We start from the raw sequence: 27,758 nt of genomic DNA, 5'->3' as shown, positions 1-27,758 counted from the left end.
CTGTTCTGTTCCACTGAACTATATACCTGTTCTTGTGCCAGGATGAGGCTGTTTTGATTACCGTGGTTAGTAGTATAATTAGTGCCCTTTTATTTCTTCTTGGGGAATTCCTTTAAGCATAAGAAATAAGGCAGGTCTAGTGGTGATGAACTCACTAAGCTTTCGTTTATCAGGAAATGTCTTTATTACTCTTTGATTTCTAAAGGACATCTTTGGCCAGGTAAAGTATTCTTGGTTGACAGATTTTCCTTTCAGCGATTTGTGTATATCATTCTACTGTCTCCTGGGCTGCAAGATTTTTGCTAAGAAATTGAATGATAGCCTTATAGGCATTCTCCTGTAAGTGAGTTTATTTTTCTCTTCTTGTTTCATTTAAAATTCTCTGTCTTTTATTTTAGACAAATTTTAAAAGATGCATATTAGGAAAGATTGATTTGTGATGAAATTGTAGGGGAAGTAACTATGTAGGCTTTTGTTACCTCTTTGCATTCTTTTACTTTGTCCTCCCATCTGACTGGATAATTTCAAATGATCTGTCTTCTGTTTCACAGATTCTTTCTTCTGCTTGAACCAGTCTTTTGTTGATGGTCTCTACTGATTTTTATTTTCATTTTATTAATTGTATTCTGAAGATCCAGAATTTTTTTGTTTTTCTTAACGATTTCTGTCTATTAAAGTTAATGTATTGTTTGCCTGATTTCATCAACTTAACTTTGTATGTTTTCTTGTACTTTATTTTTTTAATTATTTTTTAAGTAAATCTTTATTGTTCAGATTATTACATTAGTTACTCTTTTTTCCCACCATAACTCCCCTCCACCCAGTTCCCACCCCACCCTCACTCCCCACCCACTGTCCTCATCAATAGGTGCACGATTATTGTCCAATCTCTTCCCTCACCCCACACCCCTTTCCCCCCCACAAGAATAGTCCATTCCCTTTCTATGTCCCTGATTCTATTATAATCGCCAGTTCATACTGTTCATCAGATTATTTATTCCCTTGATTTTTAGATTCACTTGTTAATAGATGTGTATTTGTTGTTCATAATTTGTATCTTTACCTTTTTCTTCTTCTTCCTCTTCTTAAAGGATACCTTTCAGCATTTCATATAATACTGGTTTGGTGGTGATGAACTCCTTTAGGTTTTCCTTATCTGTGAAGCTCTTATCTGGCCTTCAGTTCTGAATGATAGCTTTGCTGGATAAATAGTCTTGGTTGTAGGTTCTTGGTATTCATCACTTTGAATATTTCTTGCCACTCCCTTCTGGCCTGCAAAGTTTCTGTTGAGAAATCAGCTTACAGTCGTATGGGTACTCCCTTGTAGGTAACTGATTTTCTTTCTCTTGCTGCTTTTAGGATTCTCGCTTTGTCTTTTGCTCTTGGCATTTTAATTATGATGTGTCTTGGTGTGGTCCTCTTTGGATTCCTTTTGTTTGGGGTTCTCTGCGCTTCCTGGACTTGTAAGTCTATTTCTTGACCAGGTAGGGGAAGTATTCTGTCATTATTTCTTCAAATAGGTTTTCAATATCTTGCTCTCTCTCTTCTTCTGGCACCCCTATAATTCGGATGTTGGTACGCTTGAAGCTGTCCCAGAGGCTCCTTACACTATCTTCGTATTTTTGGATTCTCTTTTCATTTTGCTTTTCCGGTTGGGTGTTTTTTGTTTCTTCGTATTTCAAATCTTTGACTTGATTCTTGCGATCCTCTGGTCTGTTGTTGGGAGTCTGTATAATGTTCTTTATTTCACTCAGTGTATGCTTAATTTCTAGTTGGTGCTTTATCACAACATCGAGGGTCTCATTAGATTTCCTGAGGATCTCATTACATTTATCGGCGGTCTCACCAGTCTTTTCGAGGGCCTTATTAAGTTTATCGGCGGCTTCTAGACAGTTCTTTAAAGACCTTAAAAGTGTGGTTTTGAACTCTATATCCAGCAGTTTGCTTTCCTCCAATTCTGTCGCTTGTGTCCTGTTTCTTTGTCTCGGCATTTTTTTTTTTTAATGCTTAAAGTATTACAAAGGGTATTACATATGTGTCCATTTTTTCCCCCCCGCCCTAGACAGTCCCCTAGCCTCCCTTATCCCCCAGTGTCTTATGTATGTCTCCGCATTTCTTATGCTTCGCTGTGTCAATAGAGTTCCTTTCTGTGCTAAGTGTCCCAATTATCTGAGGTAGACACTCTTGGTGCACCCCCTTGTGGGCTTTGTGCACAGTCTTGTTGTAATTAAGCCTTGATTTTTGTAGTTATCACTGGGAGGAATTGACCTCCAGGCCAATTGGCTGTGAGAATCAGCTGTGTCTGCAGTGGGAGAACTTCTGTGCTGAGGACACTCCTCTGGGGCTAGACTTGCTTCAATGGGGCTTTGGTGCTCACTGAGTCTTCCCCCTGAGTGTGTCTTTTATGGTTCCACAGAGCTGCAAACTGGATGGTACCACTCTGACTCTGTGCTTCCTGGCTCCTGGATCTCTAGGGAGGTGCTAATCTAGCCTTTGCCTGAGGCTATCCAGCAAAAGTCTCCCTGCAGGGCTTGGGTAGGGCGGGTCCCACAGGATCACCAGGGCGGGGTTAGCAATTATGGCTGCTCTCAGTCTTGCCCTCAGAGGCTCTGCTTCTCAGTGTCCCAGTAATTGCTGCAAGCCCCATGGAGAGAAAGGTGCCCTAGGGTTCTGAGCGATGCCAGACAGTCCCGCTTCTCCCGTATGAGTCTGGGTCCCTAGAGACTCACCCAGAGCTGGAGCTCAGAGTCTGAGACTCCCTCCTGATTAAAAACAACAACCACGCCCTCAGCCGCCAGCCTGCTCCACATGCACTCCACACCTTAGTATTTTACTTCAGCACTGCGCCTCCTCTGAGTCTCGGTATGTTTTACTCTTTCCTCCTAGTTGTAGAACTTCCACTCAGCCAGCCTTCCTGTGGTTCTGGATGATGTCCGTTCCGTCTTTTAGTTGTATTTTTGAAGTGGTTGTTCGAGGCAGCAAACTCCGGTGTTTACCTATGTTGCCATCTTGGTTCCTCCCAACCTTCCCCTTTCTTGTACTTTAGTGACCTCCCTTAAAACAACTATTTTGAATTCTGTATCAAGCAAATCACAGATCTCCATTTATTTGGAGCTGGTTCCTGGACAATTGTTTTCTTTTTTTGGAGTCATGTTTCTTTGATTTTTCTTGTTTTTTGAATCCTTGCATTACCGTCTTCACATCTAAAGAGGCATCACCTACTTCAGTTTTTACTGACTGGCTTTGGGAGACAAATGCCTTCCATCTGCCCTGTTAGGGATTTTGAGACTTTCTCTGACCTTTTCCTATGGATACACCTGTCCCACAATTCCTGTTTCCTGCTGACGGTAGGGGGGACTCGAGATTTTAACACTTTTCTAAATTCTGCAAAGCCAGGCTGGGTACTGACAACCTCCCATTTGCCTTCTGTAGGTGAATGTAGAAAACTCAAAGTTTGTGTGCTTTTTCCCAATCCCACTGTCAGGCCTTCTTACTGCGTGTGCCCACTAACCTTCTACAAAGGCTCACAGACACCACCTGCAAAGGTGCGACAGGAAAATATCTCTGGGTTCGAGGTATGTGTTGGGGAGATGTGTGTTGGGGTACCTGTGGACCAATGTGGGGGTGTCCATTGATGAGTCATCCCCAGCAGTTTGTGGGCAGACTGATGAGTTTATGAAGCAGTTAGTAGGATCTACATCTCTTTGATATTGTTCCATGCTTTTCCAGCCGTAGCTGCTATTGCAGTTATTTGCTGGCCAATGAGTCATATCCTTTACTCAGTATTCTGCATGGGGTAAGAAGGAAATGCTCCTCTTTGGCAGCATACGGCACATCTGGGAAGCCAGGCACCCACTCATGCTCTTCCATTTTTTCCTGTGGAAGAAATCATAGATTAAGAAGGTCTCTCTTAACTCACCTGTGCCACCTTGGGGAAGGGGTGATTTGAGGAGATTAAACTGTTTCTCTTACCTTCTTCAGTGAGTTCAATCTCAAGAGTTTTTGCTCTAGCAGTGTGCTGGAATTTCTCTGCTAGACTCCTGGACTTCCACACTGGCCCTCTTATCCATGCTTAATTATCAAAACTGGTGTTCTTTTGGGGGGGGGGGGGTGGGAGTAGAAAGATGGTATAAAACTCCTATACAAACATTTCGATGACATCACTCTCTAGAGAGAAACTGTTCCTGAGCCTTGATAGAAGAGATCTTTTCACATACTGTTAAAAATAAACACAAAAGTGAAACTCCAGGGAGTCAATCCTTATATTCATTTCTCACAACTAAAGAATAAAATCAGAATTCCTAATGGAAAGCTCCTCTAATACATAATGTCAAACCTAGGATTCTCAGAAATCTACCAGAAGCAGCAAATGTTCAGAAACAGACAACATGGACAATGAACAGCTTGCCTCCCAAGAGTCAGAACAAGATCCCTTTCTAATTCCTGTTTTATTTTTCATCTACTTGCTTGTAATCATTCTTCTAATTTTCTATAGACCCATGGTAGTCATTCACTCCTAACTGTGACTTTTCTTCTTTCTTTGTCTTTATAACTGCCATTAAATTGTACCAAATAGGAGCCACTACCCTCAGTTTTACCTATCACTGGACATGATACCCATGATTTAAAAACACAAAAACAAAAAGCAAACAATCAAACAAAAAACCTATGGGCAATTTCACTGTCATCAAATGAGACCATAAGTAATTACAACCAATAGTATTTACACTTGCTACATAGCAAATGTCCTTAAACAGATAACCTGTGACTTTGCATGTGTCCCACAGAAAAACAACACAATTATTAGTACTAGTGATCACCTCCTGGAAATTCTGAGTTTGAATCCAATAATCTTTGTAGGACAATGTTCCAAATACTTGCCACCTGAAATAATTAATGGAATTCATTGTTTTATTTTTTTGTTGTTGTTTAAATAATAAAATAGATAGATATAATGCTTCTAACAGACATTACGTTTCTTTGCAGCTAGGTCATTTGGTCCTCTTTGTTCCAGATTAACACTTTATCCACCTTACAAACAGTATTCTGAGACTTCTCTGTACACAGAGACCGTAATTCTATAAATGGGCAAGGCTGAAATTCTGACTCAGATGTGATCTCCAAAATGAGGCCACCTGTGATTATTCAGGCACACCACCTGGAGAAATTACTCATTGTTTATGTGAATAGTCAGAGTAGTTTTCCCACTGATGGGAATCATACAAATAGAACCAACTGTTTGAAACTTATTACTAATTTTGGTAGAAATTATTAACATCACTTCTGCCCTATATAGAAATTAGTCTCACCTTGACATGAGTAGTGACAGTTTCATTACTCCAGATTTCTTGGTTAGTCATGCATCATTGCTAATACTTCATGCTGTATTTGGATCAATGAGAAAAAATACTACAACCTACACAATGCTTGAAGAAAAAAAATCTACCTGGATCTCTAAGTCTTTGATCGTCACAGCTGATGGGAATTGTTCTCTTGACCTGAGTCAGGCAATTGGGGTTCTGGGTTCCAAATCACATGAGGGATTTAGAGTGAGTAAGCAATTGGAAAGGTAGTTTGAGTGGGGGCAGGGGATTCAGAGCAGGTAGAGAGTGAGTAGAGAAAGGTAGTGTAACCTGAATCTGAGCAAAGCTCTCGACAGGCTGCAGAGAGGTCTGAACAAAGACCTAAGAGAAAACATGAGCAAGAACTGGAGGGAGGGCTAGAGCAGAGAAATATTACAAGTGGAGTTTCAAGTGGGTGCAAATCAGGATGAGGCTAATGGTGGTTGAGAGTATAAATGGAGATAGGGAATCAGAGCCAAGAAGTAGTGCCAGCCAGTGCTGGAGAGAGTGCAACCTGGGATCTCAGCAGGAACTTGGCGAAGATATAGCCTGAGGAATAGCAATGGAATGGTGGATGGATGGGGTTACAGCATCGAGAAAGATCCAGTTAGAGAGGTAGTGAGAGGCGGGTTCCTGGTGGGCAAGGGGCCGCAGAGGGAAGTTAACCTGAGGAGAGGTAAACTGGATTCTAGAACCATTTAGGAGGAAGAACACAAGTGAGGAGCAGAGAAGTAGCCTGAGGAGGAGTTGGGGCAGTGATTGGGTCTGAGAGGGAGAATGATGGGGCATGAAGGGAGATGAGCAGAAAGGTAAAATGATTGGGATCCAGGTGAGATAGAGGCTTGGGGGAGGGGAAATAACAGGAGGAGAAGGCCAAAGAAATAGTGAGAGCTGCCAAGTGGGGGTGGGAGAAGATGGTGAAAGAGGAATTGGGGGGTAGTTAGGAGAGGTATTGCAAGTGGGAACAGCAAACTGTGATGCTCTCGGCTTTACTGTCAAAATTCCTTAGAAACCTGTGGGAAACTGATATAGGGTTAAGCCTCGGACTGACCTGCTGGCAAAGTCACAAACAAGTCCTAGCTTAGAGAGCACAATCCTCTTAGCATAATTAGGCTTGACCTTATAACACTCCCTAGATCTTATCTGGGAATCTAATGGGCTGAGGAAGTGCAGGAAGTATAACCATGGTGTAAACAAGTGAAACTCACAAGAAAAGTGTAACTTTGGTAACCACTGCCTTGTTTACTGCTCACTATAAAAAGCTTGGTGAGGCCTGAGCACAGTGGAAGTCCTTCCTCTTGAGTTGGACTCTCTCGCCTGGTCCCCCAATATTCCCAAATTATTCTCGTGTCTTTTCTATTTCATTTGTTGTGCGGCTCCTGTTCCAGACCCGAACCCTGAACCACGCAGGACGTGGAGGGGAACACTTACGACATCTGGCGCCTAACGTGGGGCTCTGGAAGTGAAGGCAAAGTGAGGAACAAAGAATTCACCGTAAAGGTAGGAAAATTCACCGTAAAGGTGAGGGGTTATTTCACCGCACACAAACGGCCACAATCAGCTACAGTAGTCCAGAGCTGTAGGCGGTGTGGGAACGTTTTCTCAACCAGGCTAATGGGGCAGGATTCGGCTTTAAAAAAGTAGATTGGGCTTTAAAAAAAAAAAAAAAAGTAAGAAACTTTATTATAGACTTTTGAGTTGCATGTTTAAGGAGTTAAAAGTTTCAGAAGGTAATCTCTTACAGTTTTTGCATGTTGTTATGGAACATAACTTTTGTTTTCTTGAAAAAGGTACATTAGATATTGAATGCTTGCAAAAAAGTTAGAACTTGAAAAAAGGTCAGCAGCAGGGAAAAACTTGCCTCCAAAAACTGTTTTTCCTTGTGAAACACAGTATTTCATTTACTAGAGCCTTTAAGAGAGGCCAAGGAGGATAAATCTCCTCCCCTTGCACCCTCCGCTCCTAAGGAGGAGCAGAAAGAAAAGAAAAAATGGGAGGAATGGCTTTCATGGCTCCCTCCACCTCCATGTCCTAATCCTGAAATGTTTACTTCTCCGTTAATAGAATCACCTGTGCTAAAAGGCCAAATTATAAAGAAATTGGAATATTAAAAGGTACTTTTTTAAATCAGGCTGAAAGAAAAAAGAGTGCCATGGTCATCTTAATGTGGTTTCTTGTTCAAATTAAAATCTTAATTTGTATTTGGAATCTAAAATCTGTAATAAGAAATGAAATTCCGCTACCGAATCCACCTCTGGTGTGGAGAGATTCAAAGGTGGCAGGAGAGGGCAGAGTTATAAGCTCTCCCGCAATGAGATTACTTAATGTATTGTTTAAAAATTACCGGAGAACATGTCGGGAAGTGCAAAGTTTGGCCAAGATAACCTTGGGTGCTAGCCATAACTTTGGAAAGCGAAAAAGGAAAAAATTTAAAATGTCTTTTTCTATTAAGCATGACTTTGGGAAAAATATGCCATCTGAGTCATTTGCTGAAACTTCCCCCAAAGCAGGATGTGGGGAAAGCAAAGAAGGGAGCACATGGCGATCCAATATGGATGCCTCCTCCCCAAGTATTCTAAATTAAACTCTTCTCGTGATTGAAAAGTTTTACAAAATTTAAAAAAATGCGTCTGGGATTTCTGTGCACGTGTAAAGAGAAACTGGTTTGGAACTAAGGCGCGCATCGTCCGATTTTGGACATTTAGATAGAGTTTTGAGCTGAAATCTCTTTCCAAATGTACAGAATAAAACCCAAGACTGATTATTTCCCAAGAAAAATGGCAAATTTTACCCAAGGGAAAAAAGATGCTGGCTAGATCCTAGCAACAAGATTGGTATATTTCCATAATAAAGAACAGTTTTTAAATGCTAATGAAGGGTGTTAAAAAGTTAACTTCAAGGCCGAAAAAGAAATTCAGTAAAATTGTCTCTGTTATAAAAATTTGCTAAAGAGTATACCTTAAAATAATAATTTGGATTTGAATCTCAAGAATTATTGAACTATATTAATTATAAAAATCTAAGTAGCCCAGGTAAAAGACAGCGACGCTCTTTAATTAAGGCTGGCTTCCCAAAGCAATTTCTAATGGAGGAAGGGCTAGCCTCCCGTCCCCCAACAGAACAAGCAGGTAGACCAAAAATTTCCTGCCAGTGGCAACTTCTAAAGACAGGCTTGCTTCCCAGTTTCCCATCCTTGGGAGCAATGGCAGCCTAGGGCTTTGGGAGTTTGCTAAATTGCTAAATCTGCCTCATGAAAAATCTAGAGGACAGAATTAAATCTGTTGGTTGATTATGTCTTGCATTTTTGAAGTTTATTCTTAAAAATGTTATTGATTGAGAAATGCTAAATATTTAACTTGCCAGCTAAGAATTTAAAGTTCTGGTTAAATAAATTGGGAGAAATCATATAATTATAGTAAAATTTCAACATTTGTCTGATTGAAAAAAGAGGGTAAATTCTGTGATCCCAACCAAAATTTTTATATGCTAAGATCAGTTTTAATTTAATTGATATCTCTTAATAATTATAAAAGGTATATAATCTTTAAATCATATATACACATATATATTTGATGGTCTTTCAAGTTGGATTTCAAAACTATAACCAAGGAGTGACTTTGGGACATTTCATGGGCCCTGGAATGTTTTCAAAAGTGTATTTTCTCTTCTTAAAAGATTTTTTAATAAAGCCAATTTAATATACTTGAAATCACATGGAAGGCTTTATCAAATATAAATTAATATATTTTAAGTTTTTGCCTCTAAGAAAGGGCAAAACAAGTTATTTTGTTGGATATTTCTTAAAATGCAGCAGAATTTTAAGATGTAATTTAAAATAGCAAAAGCTCCTTGCCGCTGCATTTTAAATTAGGCTGCAGGTGGAACAGCATTTGCACCTCGTGAATCAGACATAAAATTTTACTAAATTTACTAACTGTACCTACTATAAGAAGCCAGTATCTTTGTAAGCAATTGAATCCTAGTAAAGTAAAATTCTTCTAAAAAAGGTTACCGAAGGCTTCCCATGATCCCTCTGTATATGCGAATACGCCAAAAGGGAATGCTGTTTAAACATATTATCTTAAATTTAATGAAAAGGAGAAATTTTAAAATTTTGAAATATTTTCCACTAATATTTATAGGATACTCTAATGATTTGCTGTTAAAATACCAAATCTGAAAGTACAGTCACAATAAATGTTTAATGATTTTGACTTGTAATACATGGCCTTGCGGCACTATCAGTCAACATCCAGGAAGTAACCCTGTAGGTTACTTAGTGTAAAAGAAAAAGATTTCTTTTTAAATTGAAGTTCTCCAAGTCTAACCCAGCAAGAGGAAGGACTTCCACTGTGCTCAGGCCTCACCAAGCTTTTTATAGTGAGCAGTAAACAAGGCAGTGGTTACCAAAGTTACACTTTTCTTGTGAGTTTCACTTGTTTACACCATGGTTATACTTCCTGCACTTCCTCAGCCCATTAGATTCCCAGATAAGATCTAGGGAGTGTTATAAGGTCAAGCCTAATTATGCTAAGAGGATTGTGCTCTCTAAGCTAGGACTTGTTTGTGACTTTGCCAGCAGGTCAGTCCGAGGCTTAACCCTGTATCAGTTTCCCACAGAAACCCTACATAGGGGCTTTTGCTGCAATCGTGGCATCAGTTTTTCTAATGTTTCATTAAGGGCAAGACATAAAACAAAATAGTGTCAAGACCTGGCACTCCCTGTTGTGCCCAAGAGTGTGCAGAGATAGCTGTACCCTAAGATACATACATAAATATATATATTTGGGACTAGGGAACAGAAAGCCCTGTTTTTGAAAGACCTGACACAAATGGAGATAGCAGAGACTGAAAACCTGGGAGGCACAGCAAGAGAGTGATAACTCAGCCATCCTGCTCTGAGCACCTCTAGTATAGCCAGGTCATGCTCTATAATGACTTGTATCTTTCCATCCCCTTCTCTCTTGATCCCACCTCCTGTCTATTATCCACTTTTCCTCACCCCAATCCCACCCAATATGGAAAGGCCATCACCTTTCCCCTTCACTGTTATTAAGCAACTTGCAGCAGTAATACAACAATACTATGATATTCTCCTAATTCCTTTCCTACACTGCAGTGCTCTGGAGCTCAGAGCCAGGATAGTTTGTAAAAATGATCAGGTGAGATGTACAAGGTTGAAAATGCCCTGGTACTGACTGCATTGTGCTTTTTAACTGCTCTGTACTCTCCCACTTTCCCCCTTATTAAAAATCTTGATACTGATGACTTCCTGGGAGGAATTGTGCTGATGATTATTAAGTTCTCAAGAGACTACATCCACATCCAGAGTCAGCTGTCAATGCTGGCTATGGTGAATATGATTGTTATTTTTTTCCATTTATTTACTATCTAAAGTTTTACATATCTCCTTTTTCCCCCGACTAATCCACCTCCCCCCACCCCCTCAGCCATTCCCACCCTGGACAAACCCCAACTGCCCCAATGTCTGTGTCCATTGGTTATGCTATATGCATGCATACAAGTCCTTTAGTTGCTCTCTAACCCCCCCCCCCCCCCACACACACACCTCCCTTGCCAGTTGTCTCTGGATCTATTTTTATTCATCAAATTATGTTGGTCATTATATCCCACATATGAGTAAGATTGTGTGACATTTATCTTTCTCCGACTGGCTTATTTCGCTTAGCATAATGCTCTCCAGTTCCATCCATGCTGTTGCAAATGGTAAAAGTTCCCTCTTTTTTAGAGTTGCATATTATTCCATTGTATAGATGTACCACAGTTTTTTAATCCACTCATCTGCTGATGGGCACTTAGGTTGTTTCCAAATCTTAGCTATGGTAAATTGTGCTGCTATGAACATAGGGGTGCATATACCCTATCTGATTGGTGTTTCTGGTTTCTTGGGATATATTCCTAGAAGTGGGATCACTGGGTCAAATGGGAATTCCATTTTTAACTTTTTGAGGAAACTCCATATTGTCTTCCACAGTGGCTGCAGAGTATGCTTCTAACAGATAATTTTCTCCTCATCTTCTGGGATCCTGGCCATCACTGTTGACCTCTACGTATCTCTGCAAAATTCCTTTACCTACCAAGTGACTCACACCATGCCTCACAACTTAGGCTACACACACACACACACACACACACAGTCTGAGTGGCCAGATTATTATGACCACCTGACGTTTGTAGGCAAAGTAGCTATGATTTCGCACTGAAGTTGCTAGAGGGCCAGACCATTAAAAATAGGTAGGTTGTTTACCACGACAGTAGAAGTGATTTTTTTTCTGAAGATCTGGGTAAACAATGCTATTTAACAGCCTTTGAACATGGGATACACACACACACACACTGAGTGGCCAGATTATTATGACCACCTGACGTTTGTAGGCAAATTAACCATACACTGCATCATATGGGATACGGAAGCCGAAGGCCTGTTCGAACACCTTTGCTGTCTGCAGTTACCAAGATAAAATGTCTCCAATTCGCACAGGAACACAAGGATTGGAGAGTAGAGAATTGGAAAAAAGTCATGTGGTCTGATGAATCACATTTCCAGTTGCATCATGCAGATGGCAGAGTGAGAATTTGGCAGAAATAGCATGAAAGCATGCACCCCACATGCATGAGTACAACCCTTCAAGCTGGTGGGGGTAGTGTAATGGTTTGGGGCATGTTTTCCTGGCATGATTTGGGCCCTTTAATTTGTGTGGAATGACGTCTGAATAGCACAACATACCTAAGTATCATTGCTGATCAAGTTCATCCTATCATGTTGATGGCGTATCCCAATGGAGATGGCTTTTCCAACAAGACAATGCGCCATGCCACAGTGCTCATATTGTGCAGCAGTGGTTTCAAGAACATGAGGGAGACTTTACCTTGCTTAGGTGGCCCCCACAATCACCAGATCTAAATCCAATTGAGAAACTGTGGGACAAAGTTAAAAGAGCCATCAGGCAGCTGGTTCTACAACCATCAAATCTCACAGAACTGGAGGGGATCGAAAATGGCAGCGGTATAGATGGACATGTCCCGGGCCTTGTCCCGGAGCAGATAGGGTGAGCAGCTGAAACGAGTAAAATCCAGCCCGAAAGAGATTCAGCTGGGAGACAGTTTGCAGCCGGGAATGGCAGAGGACTCCTGAAGAAAGGTAAAATCAAGGCTCTGGGAAGGATAATTGGCCAGAATTCTGGGCCCTGGGGATCAGAGGGAACCCACACAGCAACGGCTTGGGACGGGCGCAGTGGAAAGAAGGTATGCAGAACTGCTGGTCGGTAGGGGATTCTAGATCTGGGTCCACAATCAGGAAAGGCTGAGGAGTGCCAGCAGAAGAGCATGCAGAGGTGCAACCTTTCCCCCCTCGCAGGGGATTCTAGATCTGGGTCCACAGTCAGTAAAGGCTGAAGAGTGCCAGCAGAGAGGAGTGCGCAGAGGTGCAGCCTCTCCAAGCTCTGCGGCTTGTGCCTTTCTTCATAGAGCCTAGTTCATAGGACCTTTCAGATATAGACACTTACCCGTGGCTGGAGCATGGGAGAAGGTGCGGAATTGTGGAATCTGGGGAAAGAGGGGGATCCAGGAGAAGTGTCAGCGAGTTTGGTGCTGAGTCATGCCTGAGCCTGGGACCTGGGAAGCCATTTTGTGCTAAAGAGATAGCCCCTTTCTCCAGTATCCAGGCAACTAATACAGCCACACCCAGATTCCACACTGAATGGTAAAAGGATTAAAAACAAAACAAAACAAAACAAAAACCCTAAATAGTCCCTGAGAGCACAAAGGGGCTGGACTAAAGAGAGACTTTTAGTCACAGCAATCGAAAGAAACACTACAGTACAGAAGACTGGGATCTTAAGCCAGCCAAAGGAACACTTCACTTTTTCATTTTTATTTTATTTTATTTCATTTTATTTTATTTTTTATTACTTTGTTATCTCTTTTTTCTTCATTTTCCTGTTTTTGTTTGTTGCTTTATTCTCTATTTCTTTTCACATTATTTTCCATCACTCTATTTTTATTTGCTATTTTTATACTATTTTTGAAATCAATTCTTTCTCGTTTTCTTTCCTCTTATCCACCCATTCCCTTTCTACTTCCTCTATACTGAACTGAGCTCCTCCCCATATTCTTCCAAGTCTTAACCTTATCTTCTATATATAAGCTCAGCATCTACAGATTCTGCCCCCACCCTCTTTGCTGGGGGGTTGGTGTTTGTATTTTTTTTTATTTCTATTTGTTCTATTTTTTAATTTTATTATTTTGTTTGTTTATTTTGTTTGTTCATGTATTGGTACTGTATTTCCCCCCCATATACATATAATCTCCTTTTCTTCCTTTTTCTTTCCTCTGTTATCTTTTTCGCTCTCTTCTATATCATTTATGTTCTATTTTCTTGACCCTAATTCTCTTTTCTCAGGTGGTCACTTATAGTAGGGTTATAATTGCTGTGAGTACATTTATGCTTTGGTCCCTTTGTGTTGTGTCTTGTCGAGGTGAATTTTATCCTGTCTGGCCAGGTGCTAGAGAGTGAGCCTCATAACCAGACACCTGGAGAGTAAACTGCATCCACAAATGGGTCAATAACAACTCAGATCAAACTACAGAGGCAGGAAGAAGGCGGCAATGAGGGAGAGAGCGTAAGTCAGTGAGGGACCAAAAGAGGAGTGTGTGGACATGTGGGATGTGTGTGTGTGTGTGTGTGTGTGTGTGTGTGTGAGTGAGGCACAGATAAATCCTGCAGGACCTTCGGGATGAGGCTAAACTGGTTCGCCTAACTAGGCAGCCTTTACTACCATGTAAGCAGCTCCAGGAGGTTGGCTCATCCTCAGAAACCTAGCGTTTTTAAGGGGAGAGCTGCTGTAACTGGGAGCCAGGCCTAACCACCACCTAGGGTACCCTCAGATAACACCTAGGACACCACTGACAGGGACCTGCTACTTTGGCTGTGGCCCCATGTTCAACGAGTCTCCAACCACACTGGGTGCAGGCTCCTGTGAGTTCTGAAGCATGTTCCCCTCTAACTGGCCCAACGCCTTAGCCCGGGGCACTGCAACCACACAAGCAGCAGACACATGAGCAGACTTCTCCTGTCCAAGGAACAGCAGCCCCGCGAGCAGCCTTCCCCAGGCCTAAGAGCATAAGTCTCACATGGCCTGCCCCTGTCCAAGGAGCAGCAGCTGTCAGCTGTGTGAATGGCTCGCTCCCTCGACTGAGGAGCAGCAACCACGTGAGCAGCCTGCCACGTCGGAGGAGCAGCAGCTGCACAAGCAGCCTGCCCACGATTGAGGAGCGGCACCACCAAACAGCCCACCCCCATCCAAGGAGCAGAAGCTGCGCATCCCACACCCTCCTCCTGTCTGAGGAGCAGTAGGTGTGCGAGCAACCTGCCCCTATCCAAGGAGCAGCAGCTACACAAGCAGCCTGCCCCTATATGAGGAGCAGCAGCGGTGTGAGCAGCTCATACCCATACGAGGAACAGCATCTCCATGAGCAGCCCGCTCCCATTAAAGGAGCAGCAGTCACCTGAGCAGCCTCCCCCAGTCTGAGGAGCAGCAGCCACACGAGCAAAACATCTACATCTGAGGAGCAGCAACCCTGTGCAGCCCACACTGGTCCAAGGAGCAGGAGCCACACGCAGTCTGCACCTGTCTGACGAGTAGCAGCTGGGTGAGCATCACGCCCCATCTGAGGAGCAGCAGCCACACGTGCAGCTCATTCCCACCCGAGGAGCAGCAGCCACACAAGCAGCCTGTTCCCCATCTGAGCAGCAGCAACTGCACGAGTAGCCAACACCAGTATGAGGAGCAGTAGCCCCGTAAGAAACCTGCCCCTGTTCGAAGACTGGCAGCCACACAAGCAGCCCGTCCCATCTGAGCAACAGCAGCAGCATGCAGCCAGCCCCAATCCAAGGAGCAGCAGCCACATGAGTACTCCGGGCCCATCCGAGAAGCAGAAGCCATGTGAACATCCTGCTCCTGTCCAAGGAGCAGCAGCCGCGCTCAGTCTGCTCCCACCTGTAGAGCAACAGCCTCGTGATCAGCCTACCCCTGTTCAAGGAACAGCAGCTGTGGGAGCAGCCTCAGCTACCAGCCAGAGGAGACACCACTGCTGCGAACACACCCAACAGAGGAGCCGCTGCCAACTGAGGAGAAGCCACTACCGCGACCACTTGAGGAGCAACTGCAGGCCGAGGAACCACTGCCACCCAAGGAGCAGCCCCTGCATGATTCGACATCTAGATCAGTCGGTGAGACCAAAAATGGATAGACAAAGAAACCACCAAAGGAAAGAAAAGGAACAATCGCCAGAAAAGCGGCTAAGTGAATCAGAGGCATGCAATATGTCAGAAAAAATAATTCAGAATAAGGGTCCTAGAGTGCATAAACCGGATGGAGGAAAAAGTCAACAACTTATGTAAGAATCAAAAAGAAATGAAGAGTGATATAGCTGGAATAAAAAACACCATGGAAAGTTTCAACAGTAGACTAGGAGAAGCGGAGGACCGAATTAGCAATTTAGAAGACAGAGAAACAAAACACACCCAAACTGAACTACAAATGGAGAAAAAAATTAATAGACAGGAGGAGAGCCTAAGGGAGCTATGAACCAACATGAAACGAAGCAACATACGAATAACAGGGGTGCCAGAACAATAGGAAGAGGAACAAGGGTGAGAAAACCTATTTGAAGAAATGATGTCAGAAAACTTCCCTGTGGTGGGGAAGAAAAAAGTCACACAAAACAGAGAGTCCCAAACAAGATGAACCTGAAAAGACCCACACTAAGACACGTCATAATTATCATGGCAAATGTTCAGGACAAAGAGAGAATCTTAAAGGCTGTGAGAGAGAAACGGAAAGTTACATACAAGGGATCTCCCATTAGATTATAAAATGATTTCTCAACAGAAAAGATAAGGCCAGAAAAGAATGGACGGAAATTTACAAAGTGATGCAAAGCAAGGGACTGAATCCAAGCATACTCTATCGAGCAAGGCTATCAATCAAAATTGGAGAAATAAGAAGCTTCACAGACAAAGAAAAAAAAAAAGGCTAAGGGGGTTTATCACCATCAAGCCAGCAATGCAAGAAATGCTAAAGGGACTGCTGTAAAAAGAAGAAATAAAAAGCTAAGAAAGAAAACCGGCACAAAATATAAAAATGGCTACAAACAAGTACCTTTCAATAACAACTTTAAAATACAGCGGGAAGGTTGGGGAGGGTTGGGGGTGAGAGGGGGGGGTAAGAGATCAACCGAAGGACTTGTATGCATGCATACGAGCATAACCAATGGACACAAGACACTGGGGGGCATGGGACGCTAGGGGAGGGTCAACGCGAGAAAAAAAAAAGGAGACATATATAATACTCTTTGTAATACTTTAAGCAATAAAACAATTAAAGAAAAGAAAACAAATAACTTTAAACGTAAATGGACTAAATGCTCCAATCAAAAGACATCGAGTGGCTGACTGGATAAAAAAATATGACCCATATATATGCTGTCTACAAGAGACCCACCTCAGAAGAAGGGACTCACACAGACTGAAAATGAAGGGATGGAAAAATACCTTTCAGGCAAATGAAAATAAAAAAAAGCTGGGGTAGCAATACTTATATCGGACAAAATAGACCTCGAAATGAAGGCCATAACAAGAGATAAGCAAGGCCACCTCATAATACTAAAGGGATTGATACAACAAGAGGATATAACCCTGATAAATATATATGCACCCAATGTAGGAGCACCCAAATACATAAAAAAACTCCTGGAAGATATCAAGGGAGAGATCGACAACAATACAGTCATAGCAGGGGACTTTAATACACCACTAACATCACTGGATAAATCCTCTAGACAAAAAATCAGCAAAGAAACAGCAATCCTAAATGACTCACTAGATCAGATGGACTTAATTGACATCTTCAGAACATTTCACCCCAAAGCCACGAAATATACGTTCGTCTCAAGTGCACATAGGACATTTTCAAAAATAGACCACATATTGGGTCACAAAGTCTCCCCAAATTCAAGAAGATTGAAATCATACCAAGCATCTTTTCAGACAACAATGGCATAATATTAGAAATAAACTACAATAAAAACAATCCAAAACACTCAAACACTTGGCAGCTGACTAACATGTTATTAAATAATGATTGGGTTACCAATGAAATCAAAGAAGAAATTAAAAACATCCTGGGAGAAACCAAGATGGCGGCATAGGTAAACACCGGAGTTAGCTGCCTCGAAAAACCACTTCAAAAATACAACTAAAAGACGGAACGGACATCGCCCAGAACCACAGGAAGACTGGCTGAGGGGAAATTCTTCAACTAGAAGGAAAGAGAACAGCATACGAGACTCAGAGGAGGCGCAGTGCGGAAAATACAAAGGTGCAGAGGTATGCGCGGAGCGGGCTGGTAGCTGAGGGCGCGGTTGTCGTTTTCAATCGGAAGGGAGTCTCAGATTCTGAGCTCCAGTTCTGGGTGAGTCTCTAGGGACCCAGACTCAAACGGGAGAAGCGGGACTGTCTGGCATCGGTCGGAACGCGTGGGCAGCTTTCTCTCCGAGGTTTGCAGCGGTTGCTGGGACTCTGAGAGGCAGAGCCTCTGGGGACGGGACTGAGAGCAGCAATAACTGCTCCCTCCACCCACCCTGTTAATCCCGTGTGACCTGCACCGCCCAAGCCCTGCACAGAGCCATTTGCCAGAGAGCCTCAGGCAAAGGCTAGATTAGCACCTCCCTAGAAGACAGAAGTTTTCCCACTGCAGACACAGCTGATTCTCACAGCCAGTTGGCCTGGAGGTCAAATCCCCAAAGTATTAACTACAAAAATCAAGGCTTAACTGCAACAAGACTGCGCACAAAGACCACTAGGGGGTGCAACAAGAAAGCATAAAAAATGTGGAGAGAAAGAAACAGGACAAAACTGTCAATGGAGGATATTGAGTTCAGAACCACACTTTTAAGGTCTCTCAAGAACTGTCTAGAAGCCGCTGATAAAGTTATTGAGATCTACAAGAAATCTAATGAGACCCTCGATGTTATGATAAAGAACCAACTAGAAATTAAGCATACACGGACTGAAATAATGAATATTATACAGACTCCCAACAGCAGACCAGAGGAGCGCAAGAATCAAGGCAAAGATTTGAAATGCGAAGAAGCAAAAAAGACACAACCAGGAAAGCAAAATGAAAAAAGAATCCGAAAATACGAAGATAGTGTACGGAGCCTCTGGGACAGCTTCAAGTGTATAAACATCAGAATTATAGGGGTGCCAGAAGATGAGAGAGACCAAGATATTGAAAACCTATTTGAAGAAATAATGACAGAAAACTTCCCCTACCTGGCGAAAGAAATAGACTTACAAGTCCAGGAAGCGCAGAGAACCCCAAACAAAAGGAATCCAAAGAGGACCACATCAAGACACATCATAATTAAAATGCCAAGAGCAAAAGACAAAGAAAGAATCTTAAACGCAGCAAGAGAAAGAAACTCAGTTACCTACAAGGGAATACCCATATGACTGTCAGCTGATTTCTCAACAGAAACTTTGCAGGCCAGAAGGTAGTGGCAAGAAATATTCAAAGTGATGAATACCAAGAACCTACAACCAAGATTACTTTATCCAGCAAAGCTATCATTCAGAATTGAAGGTCAGATAAAGAGCTTCACAGATAAGGAAAAGCTAAAGGAGTGCATCACTACCAAACCAGTATTATATGAAATGCTGAAAGGTATCCTTTAAGAAGTGGAAGAAGAAGAAAAAGATAAAGATACAAATTATGAACAACAAATATGCATCTATCAACAAGTGAATCTAAGAATCAAGTGAATAATCTGATGAACAGAATGAACTGGTGATTATAATAGAATCAGGGACATAGAAAGGGAATGGACTCACTATTTTTGGGGGGAGAGGGGTGTGGGAGATGCGGGAAGAGACTGGACAAAAATTGTGCACGTATGGATGAGGACAGTGGGGGGGTAAGGGCATAGGGTGGGGTGGGAACTGGGTGGAGGGGAGCTATGGGGGAAAAAAAGAGGAACAAATGTAATAATCTGAACAATAAAGATTTAATAAAATAAAATAAAAAACAAACAAAAAAAACATCCTGGAAACTAATGACAATGAAAACACAACAATCCAAAACCTATGAGACACAATGAAAGCAGTCCTGAGAGGGAAGTTTATAGCTCTACAGGCCTACCTCAAAAAACAAGAAAAAATGGTAGTAAATCATCTAAATCTACAGCTCAAAGAATTAGAAAGAGAGCAACAAGAAAAGCTCAGAGTGTGCAGAAGGAAGGTGCTAATAAAGATCAGAGCAGAAATAAATGACATAGAGACCAAAAAAACAATACATCAGATCAATGAAACCAAGAGCTGGTCCTTTGAAAGGATAAACCAGATGGATGAACCTCTAGCCAGGCTCACCAAGAAGTAAAGGGAGAGGACCCAAATAAACAAAATCAGAACTGATAGAGGCAAAATAACAACAGACCCCACAGAAATACAAATGACTGTTAAAAAATACTATGAACAACTCTACTCCAACAAACTACACAACCTGGGAGAAATGGACATATTCCTAGAAAACTACAACCTTCCAAAACTCATTCAGTAAGAATCTAAAAATCTCAGTAGGCCAATAACTATGTAAGAAATTGAAGCAGTTATCAAAAAGCTTCTGGCAAACAAAAGCTCGGGGCCAGACGGCTTCACAGGAAAGTTTTACCAAACATTCAAGGAAGAACTAAAACGTATTCTCCTCAGACTATTCCAAAAAATTCAAGAGGAAGCAACACTTCCAAGCTCATTCTATGAAACCAGATTTGGTATCACCCTAATACCAAAACCAGGTAAAGACAACACAATGAAAGAGAATTACAGGCCAATATCCCTCATGAACATAGATGCCAAAATCCTCAACAAAATTCTAGCAAATAGGATCCAGCAGTACATCAGAAAGATCACACACCATGAACAAGTAGGATTTATCCCAGGGATGCAAGGATGGTACAATATCCGAAAATCAATAAACGTGATACATCACATAAACAAATAGAATGAAAAAAACACACACAGTCATATCAATTTGCTGGAGTCCATTCATTGTCTTCACTAGCTGAGTTTAGACAGAGACCCCCAAAAGCTAGTAACCTTTGAAGTCCTAGCAAAGGTCAGAACTGTGCACCACCCAGTTAATTTAGGTAATAATAGTTGAAGCATCCCCACCTTAGTTCACTTAATTCCTTAGATACTTATGTAGATCCTTGTTGATTATTGTTATTCAGATACTCTGCCTACTCCCGGAATTCTATTGATGAGCTAATCAGATACTTTGTCTATTCCTGGAAATTGTCTGCTGATCTGTGTGTCATTGAAACCTCCTTACCCTAAGGGCTACCTCAGATCAATAAAAGATTGGAGCGGCCTGAGCATAGGTGGAAGTCCTTCGGGACTTGCCCGCCTGGTCCCCCAATATTGCAAAATTATCTAGTGTCTTTTTCTCTCATTTGTTGTGCGGTTCCTGTTTCAGATACCGAACCCTACTCCACGCAGAACGTGGAGGGAGTGTTACTCGACATCAATTGACACAGAAAAAGCATTTGACAAAATCCAACACGCCTTGTTGATAAAAACTCTCAGCAAGGTGGGACTAGAAGGATCATACCTCAACATAATAAAAGCCATATATGACAAACCCACAGCCAACATCATACTCAATGGGCAAAAACTAAAACCATTTCCCTTAAGAACAGGAACAAGACAGGTGCGAGAGTCCACGGCCAGTGTGGTTTTCACGGGTTCAAAGACTTGGAGGGAGGAGGGCTGACGCGCAAATATACACAAGACGGAATATTAATTTTTATAATTACCAGGAGAACCAGAGAATAACTCAACTAAAGAAGTCAAGTTTTCGCCGAAACCGAAACTGGTTTGGCTCAGTGGATAGAGCGTTGGCCTGCGGACTGAGGGGTCCCGGTTTCGATTTCGGTCAAGGGCATGTACCTGGGTTGTGGGCACTTCCCCAGTGGGGGATGTGCAGGAGGCAGCTGATCGATGTTTCTCTCTCATCGATGTTTCTAACTCTCTATCTCTCTCTCTTCCTCTCTGTAAAAAATCAATAAAATATATTTAAAAATATATTAAAAAAAAAAAAAAGTCAAGTTCTCCCTATTGCTCCTTTCCCAGCTGCTTTTATTAGCTAGGATACACAATTGCCTTTAGGAATGCAAACAGACATATCAATGGTAATGTTTAGCAAACAGTAAGATTGACAGGTCTTTGGGGAGTTTGCTTTAGGCCATTGAGTCAGCAGCAGGTAATAAAATGTAGATATTTACTCTGTGAATATTAAAAGGAGTCCTGGTCAGCCTTCTGCCAGACTCCTCATATTTATATCAATTACTTTTGATCTTGGTCTCCAGCATTTCCCCCTCCTTTAAATTCTTAATAGAGGTTGATATATCACTTGCAGAGTTTCAACTCTTTTAAGATTTTTATTCCGCATCTGAAGACTAAAATTAAAGCAATAAGAACAAGAATGAGACAGGTAATAGTGGTTATGCTAAAAGGCAAAAGTAAAGGAGCAAATTCTTTCTTTAAATTGTTGCTAGGTATCTAAGGAATTAGATTTTTCAGTTTGCCTGGGATAATTATACAGTATGCTGCTGTAATTTTAAAATATCAAGGGTGGTGTTGTTTTTACTTTAAGCACCAAGAAGGTGATTTTTCATTGAAGTTATTATATTAAACTATATCATTTTACTGGTGCAATTGCAGTAGCTGATTTTCATTGATTATTACTATATGCAGACCCATAGGGGCTTCAATCCACAAAGGAAAAAAACTGTTCTCAAGTTTGCTGCTAGTAGGTGCCATTCATAAGATTTTTCACATAATGGCTTAAGGGGGGGGGGGGTGTCTTAGTAATGTTAAATTTTCTTAACCTCTCCTAGAAGCAGTGATAGTAATTAACTAGGTTTTCGCTTCCCCTTCCTTTGGTGTGATGCTACCCAGCTTTAATTCTACATGCAAAGGAGCAGTTGTTTGATTCTTGTGTCATATAAAACAGGGAAGCAGGGTGAGGACACCCGGGTAATTATACATTACCGCACAGCTGGTTATTGCCAGCATGGCAAGAAAGACATTTTCAGGCGTTCTTGGAGTACTGGTCTCTTCACAAATTCGTTCAGCTTACTGGACAGTCTTCTTTATCACTCCCCAAGTCATCTCTGGGCTGTTCATTGTCCGCTGTGTTCTTCTTCCACTCCTTATCTTCAGTGTGTTGCCTGAAGCTGCTGTTTGTGGCTGGGGTAGCCGATTGTCTACAGCTGCATGGTGTGGCTCCAGGCACAAGGTCCTCATTAGTCTGGCTAGTTCCGCTCTTAGATCCATGTTGCAGTTTAATATTTCTGGCAGGAATCCACACAGGTTTAGGGAAATTTTCTGGATATATACAAGCATACCCTCAACCAAAGGTTAATAATGGATCGTGTCCCTTCCATAAGCCAGATTCAAGATCTTTCCATTTAACTAGACCATTTTCCTTTGTTTTATTTTGACACCAGTGTAACTCCATGGGTGTCTTGCCATCAGCATCACAAGTGAAAAAATTTAAGGTAATTAAGGCTTGGTGCAGCCTTCCCACAGGTGATTTCTACATCATTATCCCCCCTTTTTGTCTTTCAAGTTGGGATTTTAGCCACTGAAGCAGTCGTTCAATAATAGCCTGTCCTTGGGAATTATACGGTATTCCTGTAATGTGCTGAATTTTCCACTTTTTACAAAATTGCTAGAAATGACAGCTTGTGTAAGCAGGCCCATTATCAATTTTAATAATTTTTGGAATTACCATGATGGCAAAAGCAGCCAAGCAATGATTAATAACCTGTTTTGCCGTCTCCCCTGTAGATGCAGTAGCCCAAAGGACTTTTGAAAAGGTGTCTACAGAGACATGCAATGCCCCAAGGCATCCAAAGGACATATAATGTGTTACATCCATTTGCCAGATATGGTCCCTTAGCAAACCTCTAGGGTTGACTCCTGTATTAGGCCCTTGAGGTAGATGTAACACACAAGTGGGACATTCTCTGAGAATCTGTTTTGCCTGCTGGCAAGAGATTAAGAATTGTTTAGACAACATTTTGGCAGGCTGATGAAAAAGCTGATGAGATTCTGAGGCCTCTTTTAATAAAGCTACCAATTGATCAGCATGTACATTTCCTTTTGCCAAAGGGCCGGGTAATAAAATGTGAGCCTTTATGTGAGTAATATAGAAAGGATATTGTCTTTGTTGTACAATCCGCTGAACTTGTTTAAATAGTAAAAACAAACTTTGGTCACTAAGCCATTTTAAACGAGCAGTTTCAATTCTATTCAATAAACCTGCAGTGTAAAAAGAATCCGAGATGATATTAAGAGGTTCCTGCAATTCTTGTAATGCAGCCTTAATAGCTTCTAACTCAATTCTTTGTACAGAAGTATGACTAGTTTGGATGACTCGGTCTAAATTCATTGTATGATAAGCAGCTTTGCCATTTGATGATCCATCAGTAAAAACAGTTAATGCTTCAGGAATAGGTTCCTGACTAGTATTTTTTGTTATAATAATAGGAGTATAATACAAAAATTGTAATAATTTGTCTTTTAGTAGGTGACAATTAAGACCTGAATATCCACTCAGTCCAATTTGCCAATTTAAATCAGTCTGAAATAACATTTCTAATTGCTTCCCAGTAAGGGGAAGGTAAATACATTGGGGTGAGGAAAGATTAGAGTCACCTCTAAGTATATTAAATAAATTTGTCATTTCTCCTGTAGAGATTTTTAGATAAGGTCTTAACCAATTAATGTCCTCTAACAACTTTTGAAAGTCATTTAAGGTTTTAAGGCAGTCTTTTCATATTTGATTTAATTTCTCCTTGATTAATGGCCACTGATCCGCCCATATAGGCCTATTATCTTTCCATAGGCTCAGCAAGGGGGTGAGGAGATTGAGCAATGACCACTCCTAAAAAGGCTGATATTCTAATTCTTGTTTTCCTGTGTTTTCTTTGGCCTGAATGGGTTCTTTAATCTCCTGGTTATCTTTTCCTACACCTTGATCAGCTTGAAATCCTGAGTTACTAACTGTTGTCTTTAGCCAGTAATAATACAAGCTTGTAAACCTTCTAAAATGTCTCTTCCCCATAAGTTGACTGCAATTCCAGGGACGATATAAGGCTGAAACCATCCTGTTTGTCCTTCCTCATCTTTCCACTTCAACACTGCAGCGCTGCGTTGCGTGTTATCAGGAATTCCAACACCCATGACAGAGCCCATAGCTTCTACAATGGACCAACTTGGAGGCCAGAATTCTTGACTGATGACACTAATATCAGCTCCAGTGTTTACTAGACCTTTAAACATTTTTCCTTCTATTTTTAGATTAATCATAGGACGTGTCTTGCTAATTTCCTGTATCCAATATATATCTGAGCTTCCAAATCCTTGTGTCCTTCTCTTCCTATTTATAACTTCACCTTGCTGAATATAAGGTAAAAGCAAAAGCTGAGCAAGTTTTTGTCCCGGAATAATTTGCATAATATGTTTGCATTCTAGAATTACTTTGATTTATCCCTTATATTCTGAATCTATGAGTCCAGGAAAAACAGTTAGTCCTTTTAGCATATTTTCACTCTTTCCTAGGACAAAACCTGATATTCCTGGTGGCACAGGTCCCCAAATTCCTGTAGGAACAGCTTGACTAGCCATATTGGGGATCAGGGTGATTGTTATTGTGCTATTAAGATCAAAGTTAGCATTTCTTTCTGGAGTGACTTGAAGGAGGGAATCTATTGTGGTTCTGGCAGGGTAGAACTTCCCCTTACTTAATAAGGGGGTTGTGGGGAGCCTCTCAGGTCGTTTCCCTGCAGCTGGCCATTTCCTATGTCTTGATTTAATGGCTGGCCATTTCTATGAAATTTAGATCTACATTGATTGGCCCAATGACTCCCCTTTTTACATCTGGGACATAGACCTGCATTACCTGAGTTGGGAGGCAGAATGTTTATGCCTTCTCCCTGAGCATCATTTTTTGGTTGCTTACATTCCTTTTTAAAATGTCCTTTTTGTCCACAATTGAACATAATTTGTTTCGTGTTGTAATTGCGGCAGCTAGTAAGATTGCCTGAAAAATGCCTGACCCTACATTTTAACATGCTCGAATCATTTCTGTAATGGTACTATTTTTTTTTTTTTAACAACTTCTTATACATCATACAACAGTGTTAGCTATAGTCACCATGCTGTACATTACATTCATAGTACATATTTATTTTATAACTGCAAGTTTGTGCCTTTTAACCACTTTTTTCTATTCCCCCTCTCCAGCACCATAATATTGTTTTTAAAAGCTGAATAATAAAACAATAATGATAAATAAAATTTATTGTGTACTTATCATGTACCAGACACTATTTTAAGGACTCTATTATAAGTTAATTTATTTAAGCCTTACTATAACTTTATGATTGATACAGGTGCTCTTATTTTTTCCATTTTATAATAAGGAAATCAGAATTGAGAGGTTATATAACTCACCCAAGATTATATAGAGAGTTGGAAGAGTGTAGATGTTCCATCGTCTATTTACCCAGTTCCCTATTAATGCACATTTACATTGATTCACATTTTCTCAGATATAAACAATATTACAATGACAATTATAGAGGATATTGGTTGTTGTGACAGCATCTATTTTTATCCTTTCTCACTATTAATACCTCATTTTTCACTTGGAAATTTCATCCTTTAGTTTTGCAGCTTGGATGAAATTGACCACATCCCCAGGCTCTCCCTGGCTTAAACCATGTAATCAGGGCTACTTTCCTCATTCCTTCGCTATAAACACTTAGAAACACAGGATAAAAATTTACATTCCCACCAATAATGTGTGAAAATATCAATTTCATTACTCTCCTCCAACATTAGTGTTATCTCTTCATTGCTACCATTGATGCCTTGGATTTTTTTAAAGAGGTATCCTATATAATAAAGGGTAATATGCAAATCGACCAAACAGCAGAATGACCAGTCGCTATGACATGCACTGATCAACAGGGGGCAGACACTCAATGCAGGAGCTGCTGCCTCGTGGTCAGTGCACTCCCACAGGGGGAGTGCCACTCAGCCAGAAGCCAGGCTCATGGCTGGTGAGCACAGCAGCAGTGGTGGAAGCCTCTCCCACCTCCGCTGTCAAACATCTCCCAAGGACTCCCAGACTTTGAGAGGGCACAGGTGGGACTGAGGAACAAACCCCCCCCCCGAGTGCACAAATTTTGTGCACTGGGTCTCTAGTAACTAATAAAATTGATAAATATACTCTTGCAAAACAGAAAAAGAGCATATAACTTTACATCATTATAGGAAAAGAAACAGACCAAAGAAAACTGGGTCATTCTGGCAAAATAAGGGGGAAAGGAAAGGAAGCAACAAGAACATGTAATTAACAGAAAATACAAAGATTAGGAATATAGAGTTTGCTTGGGAGGAAACTAAGATGGCGGCATAGGTAAACACCAGGAAATTGTTGCCTCGCACAACAACTTCAAAAATACAACGAAAAGACAAAACGGACATCATCCAGAACCACAGGAAGGCTGGCTGAGTGGAAATTCTACAACTAGAAGGAAAGAGAAGAGCACACTGAGAGCCAGAGGAGCTGTGGAAGTAAAGTGTAGAGGTACGGAGGTGTGCACGGAAAGGGGCTGGCACTTGAGGACGCGGCTGTCTTTTTGAATCAGGAGGGAGTCACAAGCTCCCAACTGCTCTGAACTCTGGTTCCGGGAAGTCTCTGGGGACCCAGGACTCATACAGGGAGAAACTGGACTGTCTGGCAGCAGGCAGAACTCGGAACTTGAGGGCGGCTTTCCCTCAGAGGTGCTTGCAGCAGTTATCGGGACACTGAGACGTGTGGCCCCTTAGGGCAGGGCTGAGGACCAGCCATAGCTGCTTGCTCCGCCCTTTGATTCCCTGAGACCCCGCCCCACCCAGGCTGGGGCAGAGGCTATTGCATATGAATGCCCTGGCCCTTTGCAACCTGAAAATTACCTAACAAATTGCAGCTGGGCCAGACAGACCCAGAACTTCCAAGAGAAGGCCCAACGCCCCACAGCAGCTTGCATTGCTTCACAGCTGGGCCTCATCAGGGCACCTCCAAACTCCAAAAAAGGAAGGGGAATCTGCAGTTCTCTTCGTAGCTCCTGCTGGGTAACCTCAGGCAGAGGCTAAATTAGCACTTCCTTAGATCCAAGAGCCAGTGTACCCAGTGGTCAGAGGGGGACCATCCAGATTACAACTCCTCAGATCCATAAGGGACACATTCAGGGTGCAGACTCTGTGAGCACCAAAGCCCC

The 27,758-nt window shown here is 41.7% G+C and overlaps 1 long non-coding RNA gene across 2 annotated transcripts in view; it reads right to left on the bottom strand.

Moving 5' to 3' along the window:
* Window positions 1-1,648: 1,648 nt before the first annotated feature.
* LOC308510837 overlaps window positions 1,649-27,758 on the bottom strand; it is a 91,501-nt gene continuing 65,391 nt past the window's right edge. For both annotated transcript variants that reach the window (XR_013995440.1, XR_013995441.1), the window contains 2 exons: window positions 3,973-4,216; window positions 1,649-3,876 (listed from right to left, as the gene is read on the bottom strand). This is a non-coding gene — a long non-coding RNA (uncharacterized lncRNA). The remainder of the gene's footprint in view (window positions 3,877-3,972; window positions 4,217-27,758) is intronic.

The sequence above is a fragment of the Myotis nattereri genome (genome assembly GCF_964212035.1).
Source record: "Myotis nattereri genome assembly, chromosome: X".
Lineage (NCBI taxonomy): Eukaryota > Metazoa > Chordata > Mammalia > Chiroptera > Vespertilionidae > Myotis > Myotis nattereri.
The sequence above is the reverse complement of the archived record's forward strand: the minus strand, read 5'-3'. Positions and strand labels throughout refer to the sequence as shown.